The 26,391-nt window shown below is 44.1% G+C and overlaps 1 protein-coding gene across 4 annotated transcripts in view; it reads left to right on the top strand.

Moving 5' to 3' along the window:
* Positions 1 to 26,391, top strand: part of DNAH8 (dynein axonemal heavy chain 8) — a 1,091,167-nt gene that overhangs the window by 687,495 nt on the left and 377,281 nt on the right. The gene's annotated exons all lie outside the window — the stretch shown is intronic.

Raw genomic sequence — 26,391 nt, 5'->3', positions numbered from 1 at the left:
GTCTCTCCCACTCTCTCTCTCTGTCTCTCCCACTCTCTCTCTCTGTCACTCTCTCTCTCTCTGTCACTCTCTCTCTCTCTGTCACTCTCTCTCTGTCACTCTCTCTCTCTCTGTCACTCTCTCTCTCTCTGTCACTCTCTCTCTCTCTGTCACTCTCTCTCTCTCTCTCTCTGTCACTCTCTCTCTCTCTGTCACTCTCTCTCTCTCTGTCACTCTCTCTCTCTCTGTCACTCTCTCTCTCTGTCACTCTCTCTCTCTGTCACTCTCTCTCTCTGTCACTCTCTCTCTCTGTCACTCTCTCTCTCTCCCACTCTCTCTCCCACTCTCTCTCTCTCCCACTCTCTCTCTCTCTCTCCCACTCTCTCTCCCTCTCCCACTCTCTCCCACTCTCTCTCTCTCCCACTCTCTCTCTCTCCCACTCTCTCTCTCTCTCACTCTCACTCTCTCCCACACTCTCTCTCTCTCCCCCACACACTCTCGCTCTCTCCCCCACACACTCTCACACTATGGATCTGGATATCTTAACTGCCCTATACTACACTGAAATAACCTATACTGCTTACTTCCAGATCTGACTCAAGCTTCACACGGAAGACATCGAACCCCCCCTAACCCAGAAGACAGGTAACGAACACTTCCCCTCCAATGTATAACATTGCGGGAATGAGGGTACCTGGACTTTGAGGGTCTGCGGATCAGGTAAGATCCCAGACAGGATTGCTGCTTTAAATATTGTGAAGCGGGGGCATCCAGACACTAGTTAAGGGGTGCAGGAAACTAGTCATCCACATCTGGCTTTTTTTTTCTAGATTTGACATTTATACACACACACACACACACACACACACACACACACACACACACACACACACACACACACACACACACACACACACACACACACACACACACACACACACACACACACACACACACACACACACACACACACACACACACACCAAGGACTAATTGTAGTATAATGTAATACAATAAATAAACTAATATCAAAAACGAATGTTCTTACTAGGAATTTATTCAATTTATGGCTTTTTTTAAAATGCGTGGCTGGGGGCGGGACTAGAGGCGGGGTTGGGGGCGGGGTTGGGGGCGGGACTAGGTGGCGAGTAGATTTTTTGGTTCGGCGAGTAGATTTTTGGGTGATTTGTCAAGCACTGAGTATAGATATAGGATAAAGTATCTGTTGTCTAAATTTAGCATAGGTTGAACTTGATGGACGTATGTCTTTTTTCAACCTCATCTACTATGTAACTATGTAAGAGTGGGCCAAAATTCCTCCACAACGATGTGAGAGACTTATAAAGTCATACAGAAAACGATTACTTCAAATTATTTCTGCTAAAGGTGGTTCTACAAGCTATTGAATCATAAGGTATACTTCGTTTTTCAAACATAGCTTCACTATTTTGGCTTTATGTTTGTTAAATAAATCGTGACACGGTGTAATATGTCATGTGTTGTTGTTCATCTGAGGTTGTATTTACCTAATTTTAAGACCTGCTAAGGAACAGATGATTGTTATTATGTCCTGGTATGTAAAACCATAGAATTCAAAGAGGGTGTACTTTCTTTATCACACAACTGTATATCCCTTTTTACCTCTCCTATCTAAAAGATGTCCAACATTTTTTTGAACATATCTATCCGCCATCACAGTCTCCATAGGTAATAAATTCCACATGTTTTTACTTCCCTTACTCTAAAGAACCCTTTTATTTGTTGCTGGTGAAATCTCCTTTCCTTCAAACTTAAAGGATGACCATGTGTCATTTGTATTGCCCTTGGGTTCAATAGTTCTTTTGAAAGCTCCTTGTATTGTCCCTGAATATGTTTCAATATAGTTATCATATCCCCTCTTAGATGCCTCTTTTCTAATGTAAACAAGTCTAATTTAGCTAGCCTCTCCTCATGAATCAGATTATCCACCCCTTTTATTAATGTGGTGGCTCTTCTCTGCCCTTTCTCTAGTTCCACAATTATATTGCCGCTACGGCATGATTTTGGGCACTATTGCTAAGCCTGCTGTCTACAAGCACTCCTAAATCCTTCTCTATCAAGGATTCTCTTAATTTATCCCCATTTCATTTGTAGGTTGCCTGTTTATTCTTGTTTACCAAATGCATAACCTTACATGTATCTGTATTAAACCTCATTTGCCATTTACCTGCCTATATTTCCAGTCTATCCAAGTACTTCTGGAGAAGAACTATATCTTGCTCTGCTCTTGACACTAAATTGTGTAAGGTAATAGAATCAAAGATGGAGACTTTGCTCTCTATGCCACCCTCAAAGTCATTAATAAACAAGTTAAAAAGCAGGGGTCCAAGTACTGATCATTCAGGTACAGTAATCCACTCAAAACTTTAGCCCAACCGGAAAAAGTTTAATTTATTACAATGTTCTGTTGTCTAGCCTTCAACCAGTTTTCAATCCAGGTGCAATTTATTGTATTTTGTACACTAACCTCTTGTGTGGAACCATATCAAAAGCCTTTGGAAAATCTAACTAGAACACATCATCTGTATTAGGGGAGCGGGGGATGTATCACTAAAGGAGAGAATAGAGTAGACATAGAACAGTACTGTAGGACAATTTGCGCCATGTTGCTCCTTGTGACGCTACTGAGCGACGGGTTAGTGGCGAGGAAAGGCGGGAAAATGAACCTATATCAGGTAAGGGGATTTGCCAGAGGGTATGCACCTTGAGAAAGAGCGCAAGCTCGAAACGCGTTGGTGGGGGCCCCAGGGCTCATTTTTTGTGTGCTATGCTCTGATCCAATAAACCTTTTATTGGGAACACACTCTCTAGCAGTTTTTTCCTGTAGTATTATGTGTGTGAACTCAGACGCTACCAGAAGGCTGTACTAGAGCATGCAACTATGTTTAGCAACAAAAGTATCCAATCTGTATGCTAACAGCTCATACAATTTCAGCCAGCCTTGACATATTGATACGTTTGTATCAGATGACACTAATTGCAGCACATACACCAATAGTCTCAACAGCTTACATAGTAGGCAGCCTGTCCTGTGTGTGTGCATCACGCCTGTAAACAGCAGAGATGGTGATCCAATCGGAAAAAGCGGAGCACAACTGTAGGAAGGATGGGGGCTGAACATAGATGGTGAGGTTAAAAGAAGAAACTTTAATCCTCCGTAGGAGCGGAGGACCCTGTACAACAAAGCGGAGACAAATACAGAAAACACAAATCACATATACAAATAATTCACGAAAACCATAGATCTACAAGTACAGTACATTAAAACAACGAACTGGTCTGTTACGTGGAAGAGTGGAACGGAGTGAAAACGGTGTGGGGATTTTCGCGCCATTAAACCGCACGTCACTCACCGTTTGGGGCGGGGGATCCTCTATAACTATGCGGGCAATATCAGACGCGAGCATACTCTTTGACAAAGGGCGTCCCGCCCAAAACGCATCAGAGTATTTGATTGTGTGTCTCCTCGTAATATATGGATTAAAGTTTCTTCTTTTAACCTCACCATCTGTGTTCAGCCCCCATCCTTCCTACAGTTGTGCTCTGCTTTTTCCGATTGGATCACCATCTCTGCTGTTTACAGGCGTAATGCACACACACAGGACAAGCTGCCTACTATGTGAGTAATTTACCTTGTTTCCGCATCAGGACATGGATACTGCTACAGGCGTGATGCACACACACAGGACAGGCTGCCTACTATGTGAGTAATTTCCCTTGTTTCCGCATCAGGACATGGATACTGCGACCTTGTTACGATTGTGCTCGCCACAAACCGGGACCGGACCACGGGGCTGAGGTGGGGTTATATAATCACCGACCTTAGTCCGCGCAGACTGATCCACAGTGCGCAGTTCGTAGTCGTACATAGCAGGGTCAGGATTGGAGAAGGCAGCATCGTCGTTATTCAAGCAGGAGTTCGGCAACAGGTAGTCAGGAGTTCCCCGCTTCAGCTTAGGAGCGTGAGCACGGGGGTGGCCTCTGCACGAGGAGTGGGCTCGGCCCATGACGCTGGTCTCAGCAGGGGGAGACAACAGGCTGGCCGAAGTACACCGCTGGGCAGCGTCGGGGAACACCAACGCTTCAGCACAGCAGTCCAAAGCAGGCCTCTGCGTGGAGAATAGCAGCAGGCCTCAGGAAACGAAGGGTAACCTCTACTAGGGGAGAATGCAGCAGGTTCCATTAACCAGTGCTGGCTAAACACCGCTTCAGCACAGGAGTCAGGAACAGGCCTCTGCGTGGAACTAGCAGCAGGCCTCCGGATACTCAGGAACTAGAGATGAGAACTAGAGAGGTTAGTACACAAGGAGACAAGCCAGGCGGCTTGTGGCAGAGACAGTAACGTCCAGAGAAGGATTATGCTCAGCTCTGATTCAGAGCCAAAGCCCAACATATAAAGGGCGGAGATCCAATCACAGAGGGAGGGTGTGTGAGCATTCCTCCAATGATGGAGCACAGGGCAGAAGCTGCAATGAGAAGCAGCACATGTGCCATTGATTGCCAGAGGAAGCCTTTGTAACTGCAGAGGTCTGCAAGGCTAGAATCAAAGCCAGGAGCGGATTCCTTACAGACCTTCACGTTAGTGCTACTCCAGGATGAGTGGTCGAGTGATATATTCTGACAGAAACATATACTCATCTACTGTCTGTCACCATCAGATGAACTATTATCTCTGTTATCCCTGTTATGCACTTGGTCTAAGGGTCTCACGGGACATTTATCAGAGCCTGTCCGATCATTCATTATGTTTATTACTCAGGACATTATTACAGTATATGTATCCTGGACTCATTTAGCGCTGATTCTCAGAACCTGTTTCTGGACATTTACCTTACGGATATAATTAGGTAGCTCGTGCTCCTGGATCATTTAAGTTTTAATTTGTTCTTTGGGGGCTAACACATATCTACATTGTTCTATTTTTATTGGATATACGGGGACACCCTAAAGATGGAAGAGGACACGGGAATTGTGGACGCGGTTACCCCCACCAATACTTCATTTGTTCAGAAATGCGCTGACATAACTGGACGGAAACACAGAGCGGCACATGTCTTTGAAGGTACAGCAGCGGCAGCTTTTATTCTTTCAAATCACCGGCTTTTACCTGGCATGTTCCTGGAATGCCACGCTGTTCACCCAGAGCATGCCGCGCTCCCAGCCAGGCGCATGCCCGGCTGACGTGCGGTTGATGTGTTAATTGATAATGGTTCAGGATTTACTAGGCTGCAATGCTTCGCGTGTCTGCCAGATGGCATAAATTCATGAATTGTAATGCAGTGTATATATATATATATATATATATATATATATATATATATATATATATACTGTATAACAACAACCCCTATAACCCCTAACATACAGTACTGTACACATACAGTACTGTATATGCACATCAATGATACTATAGGCCGGCGGGGGCGAGATGTGTTTGCAGCAGAGAGAGATCCGCTGCTCTCTCTGCGCAAACATCGGCACATTAAAAATTATTTCAAATACATTTTTATTCATAGTGTAGATGTGCAGGGGTCTCCGGAGCTGAACCGCGTTGGTTTCAAGTCCGAGGACCCCCTGCTTCACGAGATACAGCCCCCTTTATGAGGTGCCGGTATCCCTCTGCATTTAAAGGTCCCGATCACGTGACCGCGGCATGTAAACAAAGCAGAGGGATCCCGGCACCCCCTAAAGGGGCCTGTATCTCGGGGAGCAGGGGGTACCCGGACCTAAAACCAAAACGTCTCTGCTCCGGAGACCCTCTGCACATGTACAGTATAAATAAAACACATATATAAATAAACACTCGTTCCTTACCTTAGCGGCTATGTGCTATGGTAACGAAGCAGCATTTCTGTATTTTAATAATATTGTACAGTGAGCAGGGGGTTCCCTGAGCCAGAAATTAATGCTCAGGGGACCCCCTGCTCCTGCACAATATTATTAAAATACAGAAATGCTGCTTCATTACCATAGCTGATAGCCGCTAAGGCAATGAAGGGGTTAACCCACCGTGCCCGCTTTATTGTGGGTAGCGGGGGTGGGTGAAGGGGGTATTTGGCCCTTGATGTGAGTTTAGGACTTGCGGGGGGTTTGCGGGTGCACTTAACCCCTTCACAGCCGTAGCAGTTAATACCGCTACGGTCATGAAGGGGTTAACCCCTCCCGCTACCCCCCCGCAAGCCCTAAACAACCATCGTTGGGGCTAATACCCCCTTAACCCACCCCCGCTACCCACAATAAAAAAAATTCACACACAGCAGCCGCCCAATAAATAAATAAATCTAAATAAATAAATAAATACATGAATATAAATAAATACATTTAAAATACATTTTTATTCATAGTGTAGATGTGCAGGGGGTCTCCGGAGCTGAACCGCGTTTGTTTCAGGTCCGGGGACCCCCTGCTTCCCGAGATACAGCCCCCTTTATGAGGTGCCGGTGGCCCCCCAGGTGGTCTCCTTGGGTCACCGTGAGCCACAATTGGGTCCCCACGGTAGGCCCAAGGATGTCTGGGAGCCCCGGGTCAGACCCACAGGTGTCTGCGGGGCCTCGGGTGGTTCCCACGGGGGTCTGGGGAACTCACGGGTGCTCACTACGGGTCCGCTCTTATTGGCTACCATACCATGTGAGGGCGGCCATGTGTCTTTTCATGACATCATCTTAAAGGCAATTGAAGCAAAGCCATTCTGATTGGCTGTGCTGTCATTGCCTTTAAGTGACGTCATCATTTTAATTTTTATCGGCCAAAATACATGGTTTTCACGGCCCGATCAGGGCCGTGGGAACCATAAGACGAAAATGTGACGTCATAGGCCTTTAAAAGCCTATGTCGTCTCATTTTGAAGCCAGACGCCGCGGAGGAAGGACCTCCGGACAAGAAAGAAGACCAGGGCGTGGCTGAAGATGGAAAGCAGACCCCGCCCCGCCCGGAAGAAGATAGAAGAAAGAAGAATACAGATGAAGATAAAGATGGATTACAAATAGAAGACCCGTGGATTGATTTGGATTTTTAGTTTAATGTTTATTATTTTATGGTTTTTTATTTTATGGGTTCCTGTGCCTGGTGGATTAGTTCGTGAGTAAGCTGCGCAACGGGAGTCAGTGGGGGCAAGTAATGGTAAGTGAACTAAAGAAATGTATTTTATTTAACTTGTTAATTTTTTTAAAAGCTTTTTTAACATGTGTATTTTTTTTTTTGTGGTATATCCTTTCTTGCCACTGTATGTATGTATATATGTCTAGAGAGATATATACATACAGGGTAAGAAATGATGTTGTTTTAAAAGCTTGATTTGATGTGTTTTAAATTAATTTGACTATGCAGCTATGCTTAAATGTGTGTTTAAAGTATTTTAAAATTAGATAGATGTAATTGTTGATATTGTATTGTGTGTTTGAGGGAGGTCAGGGCTAGCCTTGGTTTTAAAGTTTGTATTCTGGTTGGTACTTACAGGTATATTTTTTCACATGCTAAATTGTTCTGCTCCAGGCGTGAATTAGTTAATTGTTTCATTGTTCGGGATGGACTGTCAATTGTTTAGGGATGTAAATAATGATTGCTAATTGATTTTTGTTTACTTGATTGGTTAAAATAGTTGACTTGTTTGGAAGTGTTTGTATTTTGCTTGCAATGATATTGTTAACATTCATTTGCAGAATGTATATGGTGCATAGATTTTATGCATCATTTATACAATGTAAATGCAATGTATTGATTGGAATGTGAGGTGTTTCATTGGCATTTGATGATTTAGATTGTAAGATCAGTTAGGATTATTAAAGGAAATTCATTGTAATGTAGTGTGTCTGTATGGAGAAGTGTTATTTGTAGGACAGTATGGTTTTGATAACCCTTCTACATTTATTTGTATATTGGTTCATCATGTGTGTGTATATACTGTATATATATATATATATACAGATATATATATATATATATATATATCTGTATATATATATATATATATATATATACAGATATATATATATATATCTGTATATATATATATATATATATATATATATATATATATATATATATATATATACAGATATATATATATATATATATATATATATATATATATATATATATATATATATATATATATACTGTATATATAGTTGCATGATGAAGCCACTGTACAAATTCATGGGTGAAGGGTGGGTATCGGGCCAGTGTGGCTTAACCCCTTAATTACCTTTGCGGTTATTATCTGATAAGGTGTTTAAGGGGTTAATTGATATCTGAATGTAATTGCAATGTATTGGCTTTGTATTGGCTATGTATTTTGTGGGCAAGACAAGGATGTTGCTGGCGACGGATACTTCGTATTGATGAGGTCAGTAGTACTTTATTTATTTGAATATGCTAGTTAATGTTTTTAATAATGGGCAATTAATCTATTATCCATATCTGGATAATAGTTATTTTGCACATTATTGTACTGTAGGTGTTGGGGGGGGGGGTGTATGTATTGAATGTATAGGCCAGGTTTATTTTTTTTACATTCAGGGTTTGTTCCGTGGTTCTGCTTGGGACCTCTGGAGACCACCTGTGGTTTCCTTGGGTATCCCACGGGTATCAGGCTGGTGGTTCCATGGGTGACACATGCGGGGATGAAGCGGTGGCCTCACATCTGTGGGGGCACCGCCGACCCGTAGTCTGCGGGGATGAAGCTGTGTGGTCCCACTTCTGTGGGGGCACCGCCGACCCGTAGGTGCGGGAATGATGATGTGTGGTCCCACTTCTGTGGGGGCACCGCGGACCCGTAGTGAGCACTCGTGAGTTCCCCAGACCCCCGTGGGAACCACCCGAAGCCCCGCAGACACCTGTGGTTCTGACCCGGGGCTCTCAGACATCCTTGGGCCTACCGTGGGGACCCAATTGTGGCCCACGGTGACCCAAGGAGACCACCTGGGGGCCATGGTGCTGGCGGGACCCACCAGCAGGCCTCCAGAACCTGTTTAAAAAGGGCTGCTGGTACCCTGTTGGTCTGTCCAGGTGCCCCACCAGCCCACCGGGGACTCGCGTGGGGCTGCGTTATGAACCCTGTATGTAAAAGAATAAATCATGTATTTATGGGGGGGAACAGGGGGTGGGTAATGTATTTAATAAATAGAATGATGTTTATTGTGGGTCACTGTTGTTTTTATTGTGGGTACTGGGGGTGGGGGGGGTGTTTCCCCAACGGTATGTGGGTAGGCCTCCCTTGTGGGTACTGGGTGAGGGTGGTTAGGCCTCACGGGGGGGGTTAGTGTGGGAGGGTATGTAGGCATCCCGAGTGGTGGGTGAGGGTGGGTTAACCCCTTAATGACTGTAGCGGTTAATAACCGCTATGGTGATTAAGGGGTATGGGGACATTACTTTGGATGTTTTAATTTTTGTGTCTGTTTTGCAGAAGCGGAGGGGCCATGGCCAGGATGGGGGTGGGGTAACGGTATGTGGGTAGTGGGTGAGGGTGGTTAGACCTCACAGTATGCACATCGGGTCCCCCCCCCCTCCCCACATTTACATAAACTGCACTCACAGCAACACAGGCAGGGAGATTTAACAGACACATTAGGGGGAGGGGGCTTTACACAGATCACAGTCAAGGAGGTGGGGTTATAACCCACTCCCCCTCCCCACATTTACATAAACTGCACTCACAACAACACAGGCAGGGAGATTTAACAGACACATTAGGGGGAGGGGGCTTTATACAGATTACACTCAAGGCAGGGAGATTTAACAGAAACATTAGGGGGGAGGGGGCTTTATACAGATTACTGTCAAGGCAGGGAGATTTAACAGAAACATTAGGGGGGAGGGGGCTTTACACAGATTACACTCAAGGCAGGGAGATACAGGGGATGTACTGTACTGTATGTTGTTTATTGCAATGCTTCAATGTGTGTACAGTATAATGTTTTTTACAATTAGATAGATGTAATCCTTGGTATTGTAAGGGTTAGCCTTGGTTTTAAATTTTGTTTTCTGGTTGGAACTTATATATTGATTTTTGTTTACTTGATTGGTTAAAATAGTTGACTTGTTTGGAGTACAGTATTTGTATTTAGCTTGCAATGATATTGTTCACATTCATTTGCAGAATGTATAGGGTGCATAGATTTTATGCATCATAAATACAATGTAAATGCAATGTGATGATTGGAATGTGAGTTTTTTCATTGGCATTTGATGATTTACATTGTAAGATCAGTTAGGTTTATTAAAGGAAATTCATTGTAATGTTGTGTGTCTGTATGGAGAAGTGTTATTTGTAGTACAGTATGGTTTTGATAACCCTTCTACATTTATTTGTATATTGGTTCATCATGTGTGTGTATATATATATATATATATATATATATATATATATATATATATATATATATATATATATATATATATACATACAGTATATATATATATATATATATATATATATATATATATATATACTGCTGCGGCCAAGTTTATTCGAGCATTTGCCCGTTCTTGGCCGCAGCAGTAGCCTGGCGCGCGCCCGAGGGTGACGGGCGCGCACCGAAGCAGCGGAAGAGCGCCCTCCGATCGGGGCGCTCTCCCTACCGCTGCCGGGTCCCCCGGAACCCCCTGCCGCCGTCCCCCACATCGCGGGACACCAGGGCTCCCTCGGGGAGCCCTGGACGCCCGTGCAGGGGGCGCAGGCTCCCGAAGACGCGTGACCGCGCGGCACGCCGAGGGGCGGCCACTAGCAAGCCGGGAAATCTCCTGGCTTGCGGATCTGGCCGATGCGCAATAAAGCGTGTCGGTAGTGTATATATATATATATATATATATATATATATATATATATATATACAGTATATATATATATATATATATCATACGAACCAGCCCAAAGACCAGTAAAGAGACAGCAACCAACGAGGTGTAATCCAAAATAATCTGTATTGAAAAGAACAGATACACGAAAGCCAACGTTTCGGTCTCTCAGGGAGACCTTCCTCAGGGCCGTATATATATGTATAGGGATTGTTATTATATATATATATACTGTATATATATATATACTATATATATATATATATATATATATATATATATATAAATATACAGCTAAACCCCATTATAACGCGGGTCTCGGGGTCCACCCCGAGACCACCGCGTTACTAACGGGGTCACGAAAAAAAATATGGCTATGGATCCTTCCAAGCTGCGATCCATCTTGGACTGGCCACTTCCCACCTCCCTCAAGGGCATTCAAAGGTTTCTCGGTTTTGCGAACTATTACAGAAGATTTATTCGTAATTTCTCTTCCATTGTCGCACCCATCTCCCCAATACCGAAGGAAGATTCTGGAATGGGGTCACTCGTCGAAGACGGCGGGCCATCCTGGCACCAAGAGAACTATGGACCTCATAGAACAGACCTTTTGGTGGCCCAACATGCACAGGAACATCAGCGATTTCGTCAAGGCTTGCACCATTTGTGCCCGGAACAAGGTTCCCCGCTGTAGACCTCAAGGGCTTTTACACCCGTTACCCATCCCTGACCAACCCTGGAACCATTTATTGATGGACTTTATTGTAGAGCTCCCTGTCTCCAAGGGCATGAATACCATATTGGTCATTATAGACTGCTTCTCCAAACAGGCACATTTCGTTCCGCTCTGTGGTCTTCCCCATTCTCCAACCCTTGCGGACATCTTCACAAGAGAGGTCTTCCATCTTCACGGACTCCCATTGACTATCATCTCTGACAGAGGCTCCCAGTTCATCTCCAGGTTCTGGCGGGCCTTCTCAAAGAGACTGGGCATATCCTTGCATTTCTCTTCTGGATACCATCCCCAGACGAATGGGCAAACGGAGAGGACCAAGTCCTGGAGAGAATAAACCCGGTGGCATATCGTCTAAAACTTCCAGCATCAATGAGAATACCGTCTGTTTTTCACGTTTCCTTGTTAAAACCTGTCTATCACAGCTCCCGGTTTAACGCAGATTCATCCCGCGGGACAGGAGATGGGAGCGGGCATGTCCCTCCGGTCCCCGCTTCCCCCTGTCACTGCGGGACAGCCCGCGGGGCAGGAGATGGGAGCGGGGATGCCCCTCCGGTCCCGGCTTCCCCCTGACACCACGTGAATAGAAAAAAAACGCTATACAACCAGTTTCCGCCAGTATTCAGCTCCCTGCCGCGCGACCTCCCCACCGACGCCACCACCGCAACGGCAGTACTTTCTGGTACTATATTTAAAAATCGCCACGGTCTGAAGCGTAAGTGTCTGTGAGTGTGTGTAAGTGTCTGTGAGTGTGTGTAAGTGTCTGTAAGTGTGTGTAAGTGTCTGAGTGTGTGTGTAAGTGTCTGTGAGTGTGTGTAAGTGTGCATAAGTGTGTGTAAGTGTCTGTGAGTGTCTGTGAGTGTCTGTAAGTGTGTGTAAGTGTCTGTGAGTGTGTGTAAGTGTCTGAGTGTGTGTGTAAGTGTGTGTAAGTGTCTGTGAGTGTGTGTAAGTGTGTGTAAGTGTGTGTGAGTGTCTGTGAGTGTCTGTAAGTGTGTGTAAGTGTCTGAGTGTGTGTGAGTGTGTGTGAGTGTCTGTGAGTGTCTGTAAGTGTGTGTAAGTGTCTGTGAGTGTGTGTAAGTGTGCATAAGTGTGTGTAAGTGTGTGTGAGTGTGCAGGGCCCCGCCACCCCCCCACAGCACAATGACTTCCCACCCCCCGCCCCGGGCCCTAACACCCACCTACCTTTCCCCCCGCGCTGCACCAGGCCATCCTACCAGCCCACACAAGTTAGATTTTCCACTGACTTGGAGCAGTATATACAGTATTTGTAAGGGTGCATTATTTATTAATACAGTATATAGCTATAAATTGGTCCTTTAGAAGTGGGAATTTTTGTGAGTTGTGATAACTTTTTATATTTAAAGAGTGTTTAATGCTCCTCCTTTTAGTTTAAGCTTGTATAGAATGCAGTGTGTGTGCAGTGTGCAGTGTGTGTGCAGTGTGTCAGTGTGTGCAGTGTGAGCAATGAGCAGTGTGTGTGCAGTGTGCAGTGTGTGTGCAGTGTGCAGTGTGTGTGCAGTGTGTCAGTGTGTGCAGTGTGAGCAATGAGCAGTGTGTGTGCAGTGTGTCAGTGTGTGCAGTGTGAGTAATGAGCAGTGTGTGGGTGCAGTGTGCAGTGTGTGTGCAGTGTGTGTGCAGTGTGTGCAGTGTGTCAGTGTGTGCAGTGTGAGCAATGAGCAGTGTGTGTGCAGTGTGCAGTGTGTGTGCAGTGTGCAGTGTGTGTGCAGTGTGTCAGTGTGTGCAGTGTGAGCAATGAGCAGTGTGTGTGCAGTGTGTCTGCAGTGTGTCAGTGTGTGCAGTGTGAGCAATGAGCAGTGTGTGTGCAGTGTGTGTGCAGTGTGTGTGCAGTGTGTGTGCAGTGTGTCAGTGTGTGCAGTGTGAGCAATGAGCAGTGTGTGTGCAGTGTGCAGTGTGTGTGCAGTGTGTGTGCAGTGTGTCAGTGTGTGCAGTGTGAGCAATGAGCAGTGTGTGTGCAGTGTGTCAGTGTGTGCAGTGTGAGCAATGAGCAGTGTGTGTGCAGTGTGCAGTGTGTGTGCAGTGTGTGTGCAGTGTGTCAGTGTGTGCAGTGTGAGCAATGAGCAGTGTGTGTGCAGTGTGCATTGTGTGTGCAGTGTGCAGTGTGTGTGCAGTGTGGCAGTGTGAGCAATGAGCAGTGTGTGTGCAGTGAGTGTGTGCAGTGTGTGCAGTGTGCAAAAAAAACAGGAGCCACGGGAAAACCGCGTTATAACCGAATCGCGGTATAACAAGGCGCGTTATAACGGGGTTTAGCTGTATATATATATATACACATATATATTTATTTATATTCATGTATTTATTTATTTATTTAGATTTATTTATTAATTGTGGGGCTGCTGTGCGAGAATTTTTTTTATTGTGGGTAGCAGGGGTGGGTGAAGGGGGTATTTGGCCCTTGGTGTGAGTTGAGGACTTGCGGGGGGGTTGCGGGTGCACTTAACCCCTTCACGACCGTAGCAGTTAATACCGCTACGGTCGTGAAGGGGTTAAGTGCACCCGCTACCCCCCCGCAAGCCCTAAACAACCACCGTTGGGGCTAATACCCCCTTCACCCACCCCCGCTACCCACAATAAAAAAAAATCACACACAGCAGCAGCACAATTAATAAATAAATCTAAATAAATAAATAAATACATGAATAGAAATAAATACATTTAAAATACATTTTTATTCATAGTGTAGATGTGCAGGGGGTCTCCGGAGCTGAACCGCTGTGGTTTTATGTCAGGGGACACCCTGCTTCCTGAGATACAGCCCCCTTTAGGGGGTGCCGGTATCCCTCTGCTTGGTTTACAGGCCGCGGTCACGTGATCGGGACCTTTAAATGCAGAGGGATACCGGCACCTCATAAAGGGGCCTGTATCTCGGGGAGCAGGGGGGTCCCCGGACCTGAAACCAACGCGGTTCAGCTCCGGAGACCCCCTGCACATCTACACTATGAATAAAAATGTATTTTAAATGTATTTATTTATATTCATGTATTTATTTATTTATTTAGATTTATTTATTTATTGTGCTGCTGCTGTGTGTGAATTTTTTTAATTGTGGGTAGTGGGTAGTGGGTGTTGGTGTGGTTATTTACACGGGATCCCCCTCCCCCTCCCCACATTTACATACAGTACACTGAACTCACAGAAACACAGGCAGGGAGATTTAACCGACACAATAGGGGGAGGGGGGCTTACATAGATTAGTCAAAGCAGGGAAGCTTAGCAGACACAATAGGGGGAGGGTTTTTTACATAGATTACAGTCAAGGCAGGGAAGTTTAACACACACAATAGGGGGAGGTTTTTTTACATAGATTAGTCAAGGCAGGGAAGTTTAACACACACAATAGGGGGAGGGGGTCTTACACAGTTTACAGTCAAGGCAGGGAGGTTTAACACACACATTAAAATTATGTATTTAATGTATTTATTGTTTATTCTGCCTTAACCCTTCATTGCCTTAGCGGCTATCAGCTATGGTAATGAAGAAACATTTCTGTATTTTTAATAATATTGTGCAGGAGCAGGGGGTCCCCTGAGCATTAATTTCTGGCTCAGGGAACCCCCTGCTCACTGTACAATATTATTAAAATACAGAAATGCTGCTTCATTACCATAGCACATAGCCGCAAAGGTAAAGAACGATTCTTTATTGATGTGTGTGTTTAATTCATACTGTAGATGTGCAGAGGGTCTCCGGAGCAGAAACTTTTGGTTTTAGGTCCGGGGACCCCCTGCTCCCCGAGATACAGGCCCCTTTAGGGGATGCCGGTATCCCTCTGCTTGGTTTACATGCCGCGGTCACGTGATCGGGACCTTTAAATGCAGAGGGATACCGGCACCTCATAAAGGGGGCTGTATCTCGGGAAGCAGGGGGTCCCCAGACCTGAAACCAACGCGGTTCAGCTCTGGAGACCCCCTGCACATCTACACTATGAATAAAAATGTATTTTAAATGTATTTATTTATATTCGTTTATTTATTTAGATTTATTTATTTATTTTTTGGGCGGCTGCTGTGTGTGAGTTTTTTTTATTGTGGGTAGTGGGGGTGGGTGAAGGATGTATTAGCTCCAACGGTGGTTGTTTAGGGCTTGCGGGGGGGGGGGGGGGGTAGCGGTAGGGGATAACCCCTTCATGACCGTAGCGGTATTAACTGCTTCGGTCGTGAAGGGGTTAAGTGCACCCGCAACCCCCCGCAAGTCCTAAACTCACACCAAGGGCCAAATACCCCCTTCACCCACCCCCGCTACCCACAATAAAGCGGGCACGGTGGGTTAACCCCTTCATTGCCTTAGCAGCTATCAGCTATGGTAATGAAGCAGCATTTCTGTTTTTTTAATAATATTGTGCAGGAGCAGGGGGTCCCATGAGCATTAATTTCTGGCTCAGGGAACCCCCTGCTCACTGTACAATATTATTAAAAATACAGAAATGCTGCTTCATTACCATAGCACATAGCCGCAAAGGTAAAGAACGATTCTTTATTGATGTGTGTGTTTAATTCATACTGTAGATGTGCAGAGGGTCTCCGGAGCAGAAACGTTTTGGTTTTAGGTCCGGGGACCCCCTGCTCCCCGAGATACAGGCCCCTTTAGGGGGTGCCGGTATCCCTCTGCTTGGTTTACAGGCCGCGGTCACGTGATCGGGACCTTTAAATGCAGAGGGATACCGGCACCTCATAAAAGGGGCTGTATCTCGGGAAGCAGGGGGTCCCCAGACCTGAAACCAACGCGGTTCAGCTCCGGAGACCCCCTGCACATCTACACTATGAATAAAAATGTATTTTAAATGTATTTATTTATATTCGTTTATTTATTTAGATTTATTTATTTATTTTTTGGGCGGCTGCTGTGTGTGAGTTTTTTTTATTGTGGGTAGTGGGGGTGGGTGAAGGGGGTATTAGCTCCAACGGTGGTTGTTTAGGGCTTGCGGGGGGGGTAGCGGTAGGGGTTAACCCCTTCATGACCGTAGCGGTATTAACTGCTTCGGTCGTGAAGGGGTTAAGTGCACCCGCAACCCCCCGCAAGTCCTAAACTCACACCAAGGGCCAAATACCCCCTTCACCCACCCCCGCTACCCACAATAAAGCGGGCACGGTGGGTTAACCCCTTCATTGCCTTAGCAGCTATCAGCTATGGTAATGAAGCAGCATTTCTGTTTTTTAATAATATTGTGCAGGAGCAGGGGGTCCCATGAGCATTAATTTCTGGCTCAGGGAACCCCCTGCTCACTGTACAATATTATTAAAATACAGAAATGCTGCTTCGTTACCATAGCACATAGCCGCTAAGGTAAGGAACGAGTGTTTATTTATATATGTGTTTTATTTATACTGTACATGTGCAGAGGGTCTCCGGAGCAGAAACGTTTTGGTTTTAGGTCCGGGGACCCACTGCTTCCCGAGATACAGGTCCCTTTATGGGGTGCCGGTATCCCTCTGCTTGTTTACATGCCGCGGTCACGTGATCGGGACCTTGAAATGCAGAGGGATACCGGCACCTCATAAAGGGGGCTGTATCTCGGGAAGCAGGGGGTCCCCAGACCTGAAACCAACGCGGTTCAGCTCCGGAGACCCCCTGCACATCTACACTATGAATAAAAATGTATTTTAAATGTATTTATTTATATTCGTTTATTTATTTAGATTTATTTATTTATTTTTTGGGCGGCTGCTGTGTGTGAGTTTTTTTTATTGTGGGTAGTGGGGGTGGGTGAAGGGGGTATTAGCTCCAACGGTGGTTGTTTAGGGCTTGCGGGGGGGGTAGCGGTAGGGGTTAACCCCTTCATGACCGTAGCGGTATTAACTGCTTCGGTCGTGAAGGGGTTAAGTGCACCCGCAACCCCCCGCAAGTCCTAAACTCACACCAAGGGCCAAATACCCCCTTCACCCACCCCCGCTACCCACAATAAAGCGGGCACGGTGGGTTAACCCCTTCATTGCCTTAGCAGCTATCAGCTATGGTAATGAAGCAGCATTTCTGTTTTTTAATAATATTGTGCAGGAGCAGGGGGTCCCATGAGCATTAATTTCTGGCTCAGGGAACCCCCTGCTCACTGTACAATATTATTAAAATACAGAAATGCTGCTTCGTTACCATAGCACATAGCCGCTAAGGTAAGGAACGAGTGTTTATTTATATATGTGTTTTATTTATACTGTACATGTGCAGAGGGTCTCCGGAGCAGAAACGTTTTGGTTTTAGGTCCGGGGACCCACTGCTTCCCGAGATACAGGTCCCTTTATGGGGTGCCGGTATCCCTCTGCTTGTTTACATGCCGCGGTCACGTGATCGGGACCTTGAAATGCAGAGGGATACCGGCACCTCATAAAGGGGGCTGTATCTCGGGAAGCAGGGGGTCCCCAGACCTGAAACCAACGCGGTTCAGCTCCGGAGACCCCCTGCACATCTACACTATGAATAAAAATGTATTTTAAATGTATTTATTTATATTCGTTTATTTATTTAGATTTATTTATTTATTTTCTGGGCGGCTGCTGTGTGTGAGTTTTTTTTATTGTGGGTAGTGGGGGTGGGTGAAGGGGTATTAGCTCCAACGGTGGTTGTTTAGGGCTTGCGAGGGGGGGTAGCGGTAGGGGTTAACCCCTTCATGACCGTAGCGGTATTAACTGCTTCGGTCGTGAAGGGGTTAAGTGCACCCGCAACCCCCCGCAAGTCCTAAACTCACACCAAGGGCCAAATACCCCCTTCACCCACCCCCGCTACCCACAATAAAGCGGGCACGGTGGGTTAACCCCTTCATTGCCTTAGCAGCTATCAGCTATGGTAATGAAGCAGCATTTCTGTTTTTTTAATAATATTGTGCAGGAGCAGGGGGTCCCATGAGCATTAATTTCTGGCTCAGGGAACCCCCTGCTCACTGTACAATATTATTAAAATACAGAAATGCTGCTTCGTTACCATAGCACATAGCCGCTAAGGTAAGGAACGAGTGTTTATTTATATATGTGTTTTATTTATACTGTACATGTGCAGAGGGTCTCCGGAGCAGAAACGTTTTGGTTTTAGGTCCGGGGACCCCCTGCTTCCCGAGATACAGGTCCCTTTATGGGGTGCCGGTATCCCTCTGCTTGTTTAAATGCCGCGGTCACGTGATCGGGACCTTTAAATGCAGAGGGATACCGGCACCTCATAAAGGGTGCTGTATCTCGGGAAGTAGGGGGTCCCCGGACCTGAAACCAACGCGGTTCGGCTCCGGAGACCCCCTGCACATCTACACTATGAATAAAAATGTATTTGAAATAATTTTTAATGTGCCGATGTTTGCGCAGAGAGAGCAGCGGTTCTCTCTCTGCTGCAAACACATCTCGCCAGGGGATGGCCTATAGTATCATTGATGTGCATATACAGTACTGTATGTGTATGTTAGGGTTTATAGTGGTTGTTGTTATACAGTATATACTGTATATATTCAGTATATACTGCATTACAATTCATGAATTTCTCGGCTTCAAAGACAACAGCTCGCAAACGCCCTTATGTGTTTTTACACGGCATTGCAGTATTGCAGCCAGCGGGAATAAAATGCTTAAATCATGGGCGCGAAAGAACACAATACACCCCGGGAGAAAACGACACTAAACCGCACATCACCGGGATATTCCGAAATTCGCGGAGCTAGCCAAGTAAGAATAAAGTTGGTCGGTACTGTATTACGTTGAACAGCTGTGAGGACAATGTGGACCTTACCTTATACTTTAGTAAATTGGAAAAAGCACTTTCGACTAATATCCGATTATGGTGGGACATCACATCACTGGATAATTATCTTATCTCTAAAATGATACCGAGAGGGCTCCGTGTTATAAAGATGCCCTCATTTGGCTTTCCATCTAAAAAATTCGAATTAGAGTGGACCAAAATCCTGGATGAGTGCTCAATGAAACTGATGGATCTTATTATCAAAACTAAAGTTCAAGAGAGGAACATTGTCAAGAAGACGATCAATGATTTACAACAGAATCTTAATACCTTCAGGGATATGGAGGAGTTTGAAGCAATGGATGCCAAACTATCCCAATTTGTGGAGAAAATGGAAGATGAAATTATGACTAGAAAACAGGCAGAAACCACCGCCACTGAGGACACCGAATCCTCAAGATAACACACAGAAGAAAAATTCCAACAGGAAGACAGACCGTCCTAGAAAATCTACACCAAAGAAGTCAATCCTGAAGAAATATTCAGAAGCCTCAAGTCTTTCGGATGTCTCGCATAGTGACACTCGTCCATTAACCGTCTCTTTCTCCACAGATGAAGACACGGATAGGTGTCGAGAAGATACGGACTATGAGGCACGACATAGGAGACATGAAGCGTCTACATCTTATGACCTTAGGAGTTCCAAGAACTCAAAAAAACACCAAAAAGGATTAGGCGCTCGTCCAAAAGAAGGGGCGCAAAAGAGAAGAAAGTTGGACTCTTGACCTCTAATGATAATGTTTTGAATATATCAGGTATAGAACTGACAGAGGGAGAGATGACTGTGTTGAGCAAAGGGTTGAATTTTGCGATTAGGGGTGATTTTGATCTGTTCAGCACAGTCATTGACCTTCAAAAATATGTCAGAAAATTGTCTCTTAAAAAATTCTTTCTTTCCAGCAAGCTGGGATAGGGGGCGCCCTCCGCCGGACAGCCTGGACAATATTTGCCCAGGCTCTCCCGCTGACGATGCACACAGCGGCAGACTATCATTTAGAGAATACACTGTACTTCAAGACATGAAGGATTTACTTAGAGAACAGGATACCAATGAGTTACAGTCTCCAGATTTGGCGGAACAATTCAACTTCCTGACGACAGTAAACAGACTGACTTCAAAAGCAGGTCTGTTTTCTGTCCTTCTTTTTCAAAAGGACCACATCTGGAGACCTTTGAGAGATTGGTAGAGAAGGATCTCCAAACTCTAGCTAGGGGGTTTACTTTCTCCAAATCAGCTTACGATAATATCTCTAGAGAGGAACGCCAATGTCTACATTCTCTCAAGAACAAAAAGGAGATTATAATCAAGAATGCAGACAAAGGAGGAGCAGTGGTGGTGATGCATATTGATGCCTATTATTCGTAAGCTCTCAAACAACTGAATAATAGGCAGGCATATTGTAAACTAGACAAGGATCCCATACAGCCCTACCTTGCTGAAATTCGGGATTTGATTGACCTGGGGAGAGAGTTAGGAGTTCTGTCTAATCAAGAATCCACATATTTATACAACCCTTTTCCCACGGTACCTATTTGTCACCATCTCCCAAAGGTCCATAAGTCTCTGGTCTGCCCTCCAGGCAGACCGATTATATCGAGCATTGGATCTTTGGGATATGGTCTATCTAGGTATGTGGATTATTTTTTACAGACCCTAGTAAAACAGCTTCCATCGTACTTGAGAGACTCTCTTGATTTACTTTCAGATATCCAAAATATCACATGGTCCAACACATATATGTGGATCACACTTGATGTGACCTCGCTATACACGATAATTGATCACACTATGGGCACTAGAGCAATTAGTCACTTTTTGAATTTTTCCAATATACACTTAGCACAGAGCACGTTTATTTTAGATTGTGTTATGTTTTTATTACAACATAATTACTTTTTATTTGATAAACAATATTATTTATAGATACAGGGCACAGCAATGGGCACTTCTTTTGCTCCTTCTTACGTGAACCTTTTTATTGGCTTTTGGGAAACTACTCACATATTCGGTGATATTAACCCTTTTAGAGAATATATAGTTTACTATCGTCGTTATATTAATTTGGTGTTGGGACTTACAGACACTTTTGGCCTTCTTTGAATATCTGGATGATAATGTATATAACTTAAAATTTACCCATATACATCATGATACCCAAATTGACTATTTGGATTTGCATCTTTATGTGGATTTAAATTTGAAAATACAGAAAATATCTACAGAAAGAAGAATTCACGAAACTCCCTCCTCAGAGCCAATAGTGCTCACCCCAGATCACTACTTAGGGGTATTCCCAAAGTACAGTTCATACTGTAGATTGAGGAGGATCTGTTCCACCGAAGAATCCTTCTCAGTAGAAGCTGAACAGCTAAGATTGAGATTTAAAGATCGGGGGTATAGTGACTCTGACATTGGGGCGGCCTTCGAACAGGCTCTTCAAACAGATAGAGCTGAATTACTAGACAAAGCAAAAACTGCTAAGCATAATAATAAAAAGGGGAAGGTAAACTCTCCGTTGCACATGAACAAAGATATACCATTATATATAACCACATTTTCTAAACAAGCCGATCAGATTAAAACCATCCTAAATAGACACTGGGAGATTTTGAGACTAGACAAAGACTTAGAAAGCTACCCTAAGTCCAACCCCAGGTTTGTTTTCAGAAAAGCAAGGACCATCGGGAGTCATATCTCACCAAGTATGTTTACCACGAAAATAGATACTATCAAGAATACCCCGAGGGGTTTCTTTAGATGTGGTAATTGTAACCTTTGTAAGTTTGGGACACCTATGAAATCCTTTAGAAATGTGCATACAGGTCAGAGACACCATATTGGTTCCTTTATAACATGTAACACAAACCATGTCATTTATATACTCAGATGTTCATGTGGTAGCGGTTACGTGGGAAGGACCATTAGAGCACTCAAAGTGAGAGTAGCTGAACATGTGAGGAGTATTAAAAATAAGGATGAAAGATTCCCTGTGGCACGCCATTTCAATCACTGTCCTGAAGGGTCATTAAGTACTTTTTTGTTTAGTGGGATAGAACATGTTCACACCAACGAGAGAGGAGGGGATAGAGAATCCCTCCTCATGTGCAAAGAGATGCAGTGGATATATGCCCTTGGGACGTTGGTACCCAAGGGTGTGAATATAGATTGGGAATTTAAACATTTTCTGAAATGATTCCTTTTTCTCTATTTATTTATAAGGATCATAATTATAGTCCTTCAGTTTGTGGACCAATTTGATGTAATGTCCAATAATATATTACTGTCCAGAACTGTAAATTTGTATGTAGTCGACAGTAGAGCTCTGTCTGATACCATTAGGATTCACATTTATTAAATACATACTACTACGCTTGGCTAATATAGAAGGTTATTAGAGTGTTCATGCTAAATACATGGATCTAGCCAGTTTATTCTGGTGATTAATATCTTTCTCTGTTACCTCTAGGGCACAAGACTATGTGGAATTACGCTGCATTATTCTACTGTTCTCTTCAATGGACCGCATATGCTCACACTGTCTGTATAGCAATAATTTTGTCATCCTGCTCATGCCTTTCCTCACTCTTTAGTATCATACAGCATCTATATGGACTATGAGTTGATATATTCATTAATATACCTCCGTGAGGTTGAGCATTTAGCTTGGAGCTATATCCATATATGGCTTTCTGTATGTTTCACTGTGTTGTCTCTTTCTCTCCTTAGCGGGACATTGTTTATTCTTCATATGGATTATACATTAATTATTTAATAGTCCTGATACACTGTATCTGGTGGGGATTCCTTAGACTTATCGTCTCAATAAGGGATGAGACCGTTTCACTCCGTTCCACTCTTCCACGTATCAGACCAGTTCGTTGTTTTAATGTACTTGTAGATTTATGTTTTTCATAAGTTATTTGTATATGTGATTTGTGTTTTCTGTATTTGTCTCCGCTTTGTTGTACAGGGTCCTCCGCTCCTATGGAGGGATGCGTCCCCCAACAGGTTGCTGGTTGGTTGTGTTAGTCCGCCAATCGCATTCGTCTGTGGGGATTTTCGCGCCACTTGGGGCGGGGGATCCTCTATAACTATGCGGGCAATATCAGACGCGAGCATACTCTTTGACAAAGGGCGTCCCGCCTGAAACGCGTCAGAGTATTTGATTGTGTGTCTCCTCGTATACTATGGATTAAAGTTTCTTCTTTTAACCTCACCGTCTGTGTTCAGCCCCCATCCTTCCTACAGTTGTGCTCCGCTTTTTCCGATTGGATCACCATCTTTGCTCTTGTAGTAGAATGGAGCAGGCTCTGTCTTCCGTCCTGGTTTTGGATGCTCCAACGGAGTGATTTCAGAATCGTTTTCTCTTTTTTTGATCCCTCCATGGCTCCGTTCTCTTTCTCACGGAGTAGCGCTGACGTCATAGGGGCGGTTCAGTGCAATGCGCATGCTCTTTGTGTCAGATGTCATGACGCCACCACGCTTTTGGGTGCGAAACAGAGTACTGAGCAGGGATTTAAAAAGACTGCAGGACACAAGTGAGTTTTACTCTTTGATAAAGTACAAAACGCGTAGGAGATTTTTCCTCTATGCTATTGTCTTTCTATTAAATTCTTTTTGCATTATATGGACCCTTCTCCTACGTTTTTTGGCGGTGCACTACTTTTCATTTCAACTCTCTGCAAGAGCAGGTCAGTGGTAACGCTACTCACAGCTTTAACAGAGAGTTCCAAAAAATAGACAATGATATAATGTAAGTGTAGGCTGCTGAGGTAAGCAACGAGGGGAATCAAAAACGTGGGTGTAACACGAATGTTGATGTAGATGGAGAAAACACTGTGAACTGCGTATTAGGGAAAGGGAGTTCCAATGGAAAAACGCTACCTGAGATCCTGAGAAAAAAGAGAGACTATGTCGGTACCTCTATGGATCCCTCTTGTAGCACTCCTCATAACGCAGCCCTGTTAGCAGCATAGACTAAAACGTCCTGGAAATCCACTGCACGGTCTCTCATCTCTGGCGTAGAGTTCCCGAGTGCCGGAAGTGCGTCATAGCACGTCCGGTCCGTCCGGAAAATCTTCCTCTCCTATGTAGACACGTGATTTCACGGGGGAGAATGTAGTGAATGCCAACACCCACGTACCCTCAGATCCTCAGCGCGTCTCTCCAATCAAGCAACGACAGCATAGGTAATGAAGATTGGAAGGTAGAATCGCCAAAGCCCCAAAAAAATGCACCATCAGCTCACCAAGTGGAGGGCTAAAAAAGTTTTAATAAGACTACATAAAATGAAAATAAGGAAACAAACAAAAGACTAATACATAACAACCTTACACGTTTCAGGCTCCTCAGAGCCCTTTCTCAAGGGGGATAATGGGGACTGAAGGTACATCTAATATATATAGCCCCTCCTGTTCAATTAACACACAGCTGGAATGGATTGATATTACATTAATTGGCTAGCTTTAACAGCTTATATGCCTGTAGATGTTAAGGCAACCAATGGGTATTAAAGGGAACATACCAAAATGCTTGATCATAATCAAAGTAATTAAAGAATAAGACAATTCATATAATTACAAAAACATAAAAAGACAATTCTTATGTTTGAGTATTTTCTCAGTGGTGCAATCCCATATAATAATGATAACGTTTATAAAGAGACATGGTATAGTCCATTAATACAAAGGGAAAGGGGGGAGGGGAAGAGGGGAAAGGAATTATAATAAGGGATTGATTGGGTGAAATGATAGGTTAACAAAGGGTAGTCATGGCAGTCATAAAAATAATGCTTAATGTCTATAAGACAAATAATCACATAATCACAAGAGATTGCTTTAAAATAAACATACATTACAGGGGCGGTGATAGAATTAATACACTTTACCGTAGAGAGGCCCACTGGATTTTTACACTCGATACATTAATTCCTAAAGGGTTGAATACAGAGTGGGACCTTAAATACTTTCTTTAACATGTTCATGAATTTAGATTCAAATTGCATAATGTTTATGAATATTTACATCTGGTTTTTCTATTCAGCATTTGTTATGACCAATATAGTTTAGTAATCCTGTTGTTTATTTTAAAGCAATCACTTGTGATTATGTGATTATTTGTCTTATAGACATTAAGCATTATTTTTATGACTGCCATGACTACCCTTTGTTAACCTATCATTTCACCCAATCAATCCCTTGTTATAATTCCTTTCCCCTCTTCCCCTCCCCCCTTTCCCTTTGTATTAATGGACTATACCATGTCTCTTTATAAACGTTATCATTATTATATGGGATTGCACCACTGAGAAAATACTCAAACATAAGAATTGTCTTTTTATGTTTTTGTAATTATATGAATTGTCTTATTCTTTAATTACTTTGATTATGATCAAGCATTTCGGTATGTTCCCTTTAATACCCATTGGTTGCCTTAACATCTACAGGCATATAAGCTGTTAAAGCTAGCCAATTAATGTGATATCAATCCATTCCAGCTGTGTGTTAATTGAACAGGAGGGGCTATATATATTAGATGTACCTTCAGTCCCCATTATCCCCCTTGAGAAAGGGCTCTGAGGAGCCTGAAACGCGTAGGGTTGTTATGTATTAGTCTTTTGTTTGTTTCCTTATTTTCATTTTATGTAGTCTTATTAAAACTTTTTTAGCCCTCCACTTGGTGAGCTGATGGTGCATTTTTTTGGGGCTTTGGCGATTCTACCTTCCAATATTCATTACCTATGCTCTCTGCAAGAGCAGTCCGGCGTCAGATTTGCCGGTCCTCCTATTTAGGCTCAGCCCTTCCACCAGAAAGTTGGCTGAGCATAAACCTTGTGACGTTTGCCGGTCGCAAGCACCCTGCCTTGTCTCACCCTGACTTGCCTCATTTGCATTGGACTTCGCTGCTGTCTCTTATCCTCGACTCCGGCTTACTCTCTACCATTCTGTTCTCTCCTACCCACGACCTAGCTAAGTGACCCCTACGATCTGTATCTCTCCAACCCTAGACCTCGGCTTGACTCCTACCATCCTATATTCTCCTACCCTGACCCGGCTATCCACTACTACATACCTGCACACCAGACGCGACCTCGCAAATCTAGGTCAGTGTTTTC

The sequence above is a fragment of the Ascaphus truei genome, chromosome 4, assembly GCF_040206685.1.
Source record: "Ascaphus truei isolate aAscTru1 chromosome 4, aAscTru1.hap1, whole genome shotgun sequence".
Taxonomy (NCBI): Eukaryota; Metazoa; Chordata; class Amphibia; order Anura; family Ascaphidae; genus Ascaphus; species Ascaphus truei.
This window is presented reverse-complemented; position numbering and strand designations above follow the sequence as displayed.